The sequence below is a fragment of the Phragmites australis genome, chromosome 1 (genome assembly GCF_958298935.1).
Source record: "Phragmites australis chromosome 1, lpPhrAust1.1, whole genome shotgun sequence".
NCBI classification, from domain to species: domain Eukaryota; kingdom Viridiplantae; phylum Streptophyta; class Magnoliopsida; order Poales; family Poaceae; genus Phragmites; species Phragmites australis.
Genome location: NC_084921.1, coordinates 26880695 through 26889334, shown reverse-complemented (window position 1 = coordinate 26889334; position 8640 = coordinate 26880695). Strand labels below are relative to the sequence as shown.

Genomic DNA, 8640 nt, shown 5'->3' with positions numbered 1-8640 from the left:
TAGTACGTCACCATACTTTCAATAGTAGCCCATCCAGTCCTGACTTATCAAAATAATTAAAGAAAATAAAACAGAAAAGAAGGAAAGATGAGATGGGCTGCACATTTGGTAGCTCATCCAGCCCATTAACGTACTTGCCCAGTGATTTTTTTAAAAATCAAAATAGACTTAGATTTATAATTTTTCAAAATAAACATATATATCTATAATTTTTTAATTTAAAAAATATAAAAATATAAAAATTTCCTTGCCCAGTTGCCCTAATCCCTCATGGAGTCTTACTAATGTAGGCGGCGCCGTCTTTTGTTCCTCCTCGCCTTTTCGCTCCACACAAGGCGGGGCCACTAGCGGTTAGCATCTCCCGCAAAAAAACCAAGCAAAATCGGTTGCTCATGGCCTCCTCTTGTCTCCGGTGCTCTTGATTTCAGTTGGGACCCATTAGTTTTCGGCGAGCGGTGCATGCAGGAGCCGGGGCGGCGAGGTGGCTCGCATGGAGGCCACCGCTTCAGGGCGTCCTCACGCGGCGGGCTGGCACAGGTAGCTGGCGCGGGTGGTGTACAACGCGACGATGTCGGTGGGGATCGTAAGAAGACTCGCTGTGTAGCCTTGCGAGCGGGGGTGGGCGCGTCCACGCATCCACGTGCTGCAGCCGTGGGTAGTCGAAACCAGGGGCGCGCATTGCTGAGTCTTCAATGATCGGATTGTGCGCATCGACAGCTACACATATCTCGGGGTACATGCCAGGTGCTGGCTGGCGAAGAGGGTGCCTCGTTTCCGGGCACTATTAGAGTCCAAATTGAACGTAGGGCCAGCATGGTTCACGTTACCGGCGGTAACCGAAAAACCGCGGTAACCGCGATTACCGGTCAAAAATTCAATAAAATTTGGAGAAAATTCATTCGGCAAATTTTAAATTTTTGCGAAAAAATCATGTTTTTGCCCTCTCGGTAACCGAGCGGTTTGGGTCGGTTACCGAGCGGTTTGGGTCGGTTACCGAGCGGTTTGGGTCGGTTACCGAGCGATTTTCTCGCATTTTTGATTCGGTCGGTTACCGAGCGGTTTGGCTCGGTAACCGCTCGGTTTTCTCGATTTATCGAGCGGTTTTATCGAATTTCAGCGCAGTTCAACAAAAAACCTAAAAAAGGGTTCAATCTTGTAAAATCAATAACTAATTCATCCGAGCTTCAAATCAAGTGAAACAAATTTTGTTGGCTTTCTTGTAACATGATCTACATGATAAAAGTATTTATACTCATAAAAAAGTTCAAAATTTTCTGTGAGAAATTTTATTTGTTAAACCAAGGTAAATGCATAGTTTACTCTTTGCTAATCTAAAAATCATGAAACTAATTTTGTTAGTCTTCTTATATGATCCTATATCTTTTAAAAATATATGAACTCATGAATTAGTTATTGTAACATGCATGATTGTGTAAATGTGTTGCGACTAGATTAATTCATAACTGACCCATCACACCTTAAAAATTAGTGAAACCACTTTCATTAGCTTATTTATATTATGATTTACGTAGAAAAAATAATAGTAGATATGAAAAAATTAATTACAGTGATGTTTCTTAACATATTCACTTTATGCTTGTGAACTTTGTAAAAATCATAGAGAATTTAATAAAACTCTAAATAAAGTGAAATCAATTTTAAAGGTTCTCTTAAAATACGTTTTATACAAGAAAAATATGTGTTTGCATGTTACACTTTTCCTTAACGTGAGTTAATAATTGAGCCGCACGTTTCAATTTTTTTCATTTTTTTCAAACTTTCTCCCTATAGAATATGATGCAAACGACATTATTTTTGAAATATTTTTTCACAGAAGTTCTTAGAATTGTGTCTAGTTTTTTTTAAGATTTTTTTGAATTTTTTTTGAATTTTTTTATTTTTTCGAATTTTTTGAATTCAAATTTCGGTTACCGAACGGTTTTTGAAATCGGACCGGACCGGGAAGGTCGGTAACCGTGATTTTTGAGCGGTTACCGACGGTTTTTTGAACCCTGAGGGCCAGTACAATGCCTGTACGTTGTAATAGTTTCTAAAATTGCATATTCATTGTTAGATTTTTGTTACACCATACATTAAGCTGCTTACAAATACACTACATAAAATATTGTAGTATTTAAAAAACTTGATACATGAATCCAAATAAAAAAAATCAAATAAATAGTGATTGTAGGGCAGGATGATGATAGAAAAATATGCTCACATGTACACACGTGAATATATTTTCTCTATAATTTACAACACCATATAACTTCAAATTTGTATGATGCACATGTAAAAAAGAAAAAAGGTATTGGTTTGCTTGAATGGATCCATCACGGCTCCTATAGATACTATATGTTATTCGGTAGCATTGAAACCATGGAGTTGCATCTCTTTCAATGGCAACACTTCCCATGGCGCATTAGTTCTTTCCTCCTCACCAAGCATATATAGTCATACACCCACACACATGTAGCATGAGCATGTCATTATGAAGTCAAAATGAACTAAGCTTTTCTTTTCAGTAGTCCTAATTCCTTATAAATGATGCTAACCGCAGTGAACTAAGCCTGAGAATGATTGGATGAAACCCGTCAATTCTGTTAGGTGTGCTGTTCCCGACAAGAATCACTCAGACTACTCCAATAAATTGTACTCACAATGTGGCTTTTGGATTGTGGATTGTGAAAAGCTAGAGGACCAAAAGTTAAGGGCTGTTTGGCTATCTGGATTGTGTGAGGGTTGAAGGTTTGGTGGGGCTCACTTGTCATCAGCTCTCCACTCTGTCCCTCCAACTCTCTCTCTCTCTAGTCCGCGTTGCCTGATCTCCGCCGCTCGCCGCCCGCCCAACCTCCGCCTTTCGTCGCTCACCGCCCGCTCGAGCTCCGCTCGCCGCCCACCCAACCTCCGTCGTTCGCCACTCGCCGCCCGCTCTGCTCTGCTCGCTGTTCGCCCAACCTCCGCCTGTGTCGCCCGACCCAAGGTGCCCACCACCCAACTCTTAGTGTGTGAGAGAGGGAGGGAGTGTGTGTGGCCATGCGGCTCACAGGGAGGAAGAGGCCAAAGGGAAAGAGGAGGCCAGTGGGGACAAAGAAGTGGTCGGAGGGGAGGAAGAGGCTAGAGGGGAGGAAGAGCCGCGGACGACTAGATGGAGGTGAGAGAGAGACAAGTCAGGGAGAGAGACATGGCCTCACTGGTAGCGCCCACGATCGCGTCGCACTCCGCCTTGATCTCCACCTGTAGGTCCGCGATCCCTGCAGCACCGTTGCCATGTTATCGGGCCCCACAAGCGCTCTAAGCGCCACCGGAGGGAAGTCAAAGGGGAGAAAGAGGGATGCGCCGAAGGGAAAGGGAGCGGAGGAAGAGCGAGACAACTGAAGAGAGGAGGCTGGAGAGAGGGAAGCCAGAAGGGAGGAAGAGGGAGACGAACAGAGAGAGGGAATCCGAAGGGGAGGAAGAGGAAGACAATTATACCATTTCGAGGAGAGAGAGACTTGGAAAAAACGGTTCGTTGAGATTGTAATGGCAATAGTGGGTACATTCCAACCAACGTCGATGGGTAATTTGGTTTCTTTACAAATCAAAAGCTGAGAAAAGCTGATGAAGAGTGGATTGTGGGATTGTGATAATCTAGGAACCATTTATGGAATCCATCTTATAAAAGCTGTTTGTTTGTTTCCACTTCAAATTATAAAAGTTGCTTTCCACAATCCGTAGTGGAAACAAATATGCCGTTAGTTGGGTTGGTTGGATGAAATTTCAGTACAGCCAGTTTGGTCAGGATCCCACTACAACATGTTTAACTTCCACAAGGAACCACTAAACAAAAGGAAAGCATGTATAATAATAGCAGATGCATCACATATAAACATAAGCAATAAAGAACATATCAACCCAAATATGATAGCTACCTCCTCGAGGATACATTAAGGAAAAATAACCATAATTGTTTGACAAAGGGCAGAACAAACACCCATCTGTTTCACCAATTATCTAAAAAATGAGTACAAATCCCTATTTAGCAACCACATCCTGCAATCCTATGAAACTGAACTTAGGAAACAGCTAAAAGCGCCTCCTTTTCACCAAATCCCTCCAGATTGAACAAAAAAAAAAAAAAAAAAGAGCTAGTCTCCATCGTATCCACAGCAACCGGCTGAATCAGCAGGAGAAACAGATTAAAACCCTCTCCTTTCTGTGCCTACGAAACCAAAAACACACAAGAACGTGAGCCCCCAAGACGCATCCGAGGAGCTTATGAGGGCATTTTACCAAGATGTGGAGTTATCGTTACTCCTCCTAGATGTAGCTTGGCTCAGAAAGGAGGGAAAAAAGAAACGGAGGAACCAAGATTCTCTACTTCAAATCTATCAGATTAGGCATCTATTCATCCCCAATTTGATTTCTTGACATATAGGCATAGCCAATTACATGGAATAGCAATCGGATAATAGAAACATAAAATATTTGGAGGGAAAACATCAAATCTCGTAAGTGTCAGGCTTTTAGTTCAGATCGGCGGCGACCAGCAGAGTAAAAAATTGAGGCCACCGTGAGACTCATCCGGTGTACCGGTGGCCGGGCCTAAGAGGGAATGGAGCACCGCGGCGTGCTGGCGACAGGGCCAAAGACGCCATCGAGTGGGGCGATGCGCTGGTGAAGCAGCGGCGGATCTAACGAATCCCAGCCGGCCGGCAACGATCTCGCGAGAATCCCGCCCAGGTGGCGAGGCGCCAACGGGAATCTCCAGTGACATCGTCTAGCGGGGCTAGGAACTAGTGAAGCGGCGGCGGATCCCACGACCGTGAGAATCCAGCAGCGCCACGAATCTCACCCAGTGGCAGGGTGCGACCTCAGCAAGAATACCGCCCAAGACATTTTTTTTGGGTTTGTTCGGGCTGTTTTTGGCACAGACGCGGTGGTTTTTTAGACAGAGATGAGTGATTGAATATAATGATGCATTTCGACATACAGAACATAACAATGCATAATGACATTCCATGCCAATGTGAAATTGAATCCATCCATACCTCATCAGCTTTATGCCTAACAATGTTGCTCAAATCTCCGAGAAACGACATAACCACATCAGCTGATGCAATCATGTTCAGACGAATAGCAAAGTCGGCATATGACTTGCATCCCATAGTCTGCAAAGACATGAACAGGGAACCAAATGTGTAATTCAATCATTCAGGGTTGTTTGAGAACCACAAGTTACATTGGTAATCAATGCTATGGCATTTGAATAACACAATCATGAAACTTCTTAATTTGAAGAAAACGCATTACCTTTGCAAACTCATCACGCTATAAGTTTGTTAGGAACACAAATATTTTCGGGAGGTTCAGAGTTCCAATAATGTATACCTGTTTCCTGATCTTTGGAAATTTTGAAATAGTTAGATTGCCAATGGTACTGGATTAATGGCATTCAATCATACACTAACAGCCACAACAATTGAATCAATCAAGTCAAAGAGAAATTGACATAATAAATTCAATCATATCTCAAATGTTATAGGCACATCTTTTTTTTCATCATGCAAAAAAATTGGGTCTATGAATATTCCAGATGCTTGGCAATTGGGACAAAATAGACTTACTTCCTCATCAGAAATCCATCTCAGCGCTGATGATAAATTTCTTGAGTCTGTTACAATCCTTAGACCCTTTTGCTTTGTGGTGTTGATCTGATTGCTTTGCTTTTCAGCACTTCCAGGTTTAAAATGGTAAACAGGCTTGAAATGATGTTGCATGTTTCTTGGAATCAGCGAAGGTGGATCTACATCTACAAAACCTGGTTTGTTCATAACATTTTCATTGAACCTGGTACCACAAAAAGAAGTAAGTTTACATTAGCTACAAACAGTTTACTCAATTTAGCAGTATCAATCAAACAGGCTCAACATAAGTTGCAAAGCATCTAGGTTAATTCACTAAAAAAGGGGTATTGTACTGCAGACGGAAAGCAACAAGAAGGTCAACAGGAGATATGTTAAACTATCCACAAAAAACTATAGTAAATCTAATAGAGCTATACTGTGCAGTTTAGAGTGCTACTTGGTTAGGAAGAGATTAACTAATTGAATGCATACTAAGTGTGCAATGGAGCAAAATACTTTAGAATCAACCAACACTCCACTTCTCATTTTCAGCGGTATAGGAAAAAGATCGGAAGCAATAATAGATTTGTTGAATAGATGCACATTTTGACATTTAACTGAATAAATATACGCCTTAACCTGACACTTAATATTCAATGCATGCCACATTGCCACCTAATCATTTGTATTGGCAACATCAAGAATATTAAAATTCTGAGAAATTTTTTGTCCCACTACTTTTAAGAACTGGAACAATAAGAGTCAACTAATGGGCCATTCCACAAACCTATCAATTAAATTTCAGCAGTCAACACAATTTGCAAACAAGCTAGCATAAATCTATTTTTTTAAAACTTAAGAATCTCAAGGGTTAGTGTAAACATCAAGAATTAGAATATATATAGCTTAGCAGCAAGCCATGTCAGTAAATGAATGAAATCACTTGCCAGCAGTCAGGCTGAAAAAATGCAACTAAAACACATATTATGAAAGCAGTTCAATAGCAAAAATGATAAAGATTCCATCAACAGGCAGTGTCCGATTCATGTACCTACTTTCTACCCAGCTGGGCAATCTCAATGTTCAGCTGATTAACATGCTCAAGTTTATCTGCCAAAAAAGAGAACTATGTTTTAAGCTAACCCTCAAGTAATAAAAGAGACAACATAATATAAATATCAGCTGGGCAACCTTTAGGAAGAGGAATCCCTCCATTTTCAAAGTCAACATGCGAGGTGGTTGCTGCTCTTTGAGCTTCCTCTGTGAGAAGGACACTTTCACCCTCAGCTTTCAGTATAGCGTTGTACAAAGTTGTCTTGGTATTCAGGTACTGCAACGTGTAACAGATGTAGGTGAAGGATTGTAAATTTCCACTTAAATGTTGTCAAACTATCATCATACTACGCTAAGATGTAGATTGTTTAAGTTGCCATCGCAAACAATATTCCATGTCCACCTCAAGCAATGACTCTTCTCAAGAACGATGACCACGTGTTAAACTCAAAATACGGAACTACAGATACTATTTCATTCCAATACTATAGAATTGTACACGTTAGAAATGTGGCCCACATTGTCGAGCTTGCCTGAAGATGCTCATAAATCCTCATCCATGCCTTATCTGCCTCTTCAACAAAATCCCTGGAACATAAGCATACCTACTTAATTCAAAAGTGAAAACACATTACTACCCAGCACATAAATTGCATAAGCAACCATCACCAACTCACCTATCTGGGTACGTGTTCTTGCACAGCTCCGCTGAATCGATGACCAAGCAAACCCAACCAAACCATCAAGACATAAATGCATCAGCCCAAAATCGTCCGTGTACAGTAAGCCGGAGAGACCACGCTCATCCAGTCCTCCAAACTAAACAAAAAGAAATATGAGGGATGGGTTTGGGAGGGGCGTACCAGGTTGGCGAGGAGAGGGAGTGATACTGCATGTGCGGACTGCGGCCGAGGTCACCCAGCACCACCATTGCTGCGCGCTTCCTCCTCCCAACAGCCGCTGCCGCCATCACCGTCGGCCTACGTATCCAACCCGATCGAGAGAAGAGCAATTGGAGGAGGGCGGTGTGCGGTGGCTGGCTGGAGGGATCCCGAGTTGGTGACGCAAATCGACGAAGAACCATCTCATGGTCAAAGTCGTTGCCATCGGACTCCTCGATGTTGTCGGCGTCGTTGTCCGGGCAGCGGCGTGGAAGCCAGGATCAGCAGCGGCGAGGACGACATGCCGGCGTCGCCGTCGGTGGGTGTGAGATCGGGGCATTATGGGGAGGGGAAGGTGATGGGATGTGCGCACGGAACTGGAGGCGTGGATGGGGGCGAGGAGTTCGGGGCAGATGGTTGGGGAAGGACGAACAGGTAAGAGTTCCGATTATCGGATAAAAATATAAAAATAGATAATATATATCAGTATATTTATTAAAATAGATAATAGATCGGTATATTTATAAATTTAATACATATATTCGACACCTCGGCACCTCACGTGTCGAATAGGCATATACCGTGCGCCGCGCGAGAAGCTGAAACTTAAGAAGGTATAAAATTCTCAAAAATCTAGAAAAATTCGCTAATATTCTTTTCATGTGATGTACTAATTTATAAAAATGTTTTCAACCCTATGTTATTGATGAAAAAGTAAATTCGTTTGTAATGCTCTATTTATATGTATTTTTATTATTTCATGTGATATTCTCTTTTTAATTCAATTTGAATAGAAAAATAATTTAATATGCACAAAACATTAGTTCTCATATTAATATTAAGCCTTTGTAATACTCTATTTATATGTATTATCATTTTATATTAATATTAAGTCTTATTGGAAAGAATTTTGCAATATAATTTTGTAGTGAATTAACGTTGGGAGGATACAAATTCTAATTTATCGAACATTAATAGTTGTAAAGAATAATTATCATATAATCCGGCATAGAGATTATATATGCTGATAAATCTTACATTTGATATAAGGTTTTTCATCGGTGCGTGAATGGACACTAACCATAAAGAGATGATGACAA

At 41.4% G+C, this 8640-nt stretch overlaps 1 long non-coding RNA gene across 5 annotated transcripts; it reads right to left on the bottom strand.

Moving 5' to 3' along the window:
- Positions 1–3553: 3553 nt before the first annotated feature.
- LOC133913551 (uncharacterized) lies at positions 3554–7981 on the bottom strand. Of its 5 annotated transcripts, XR_009909059.1 has the most exons (7): positions 7523–7981; positions 7337–7367; positions 6798–7247; positions 6662–6716; positions 5607–5829; positions 5293–5382; positions 3554–5150 (listed from the first exon to the last, which is right to left on the bottom strand). It is a non-coding gene; the product is annotated as an uncharacterized LOC133913551 (long non-coding RNA). The 5 variants fall into 5 exon arrangements; XR_009909058.1 differs by having other exon boundaries at positions 3554–5377; XR_009909055.1 differs by lacking the exons at positions 3554–5150; positions 5293–5382 and having other exon boundaries at positions 5392–5829; positions 6658–6716.
- Positions 7982–8640: the final 659 nt, after the last annotated feature.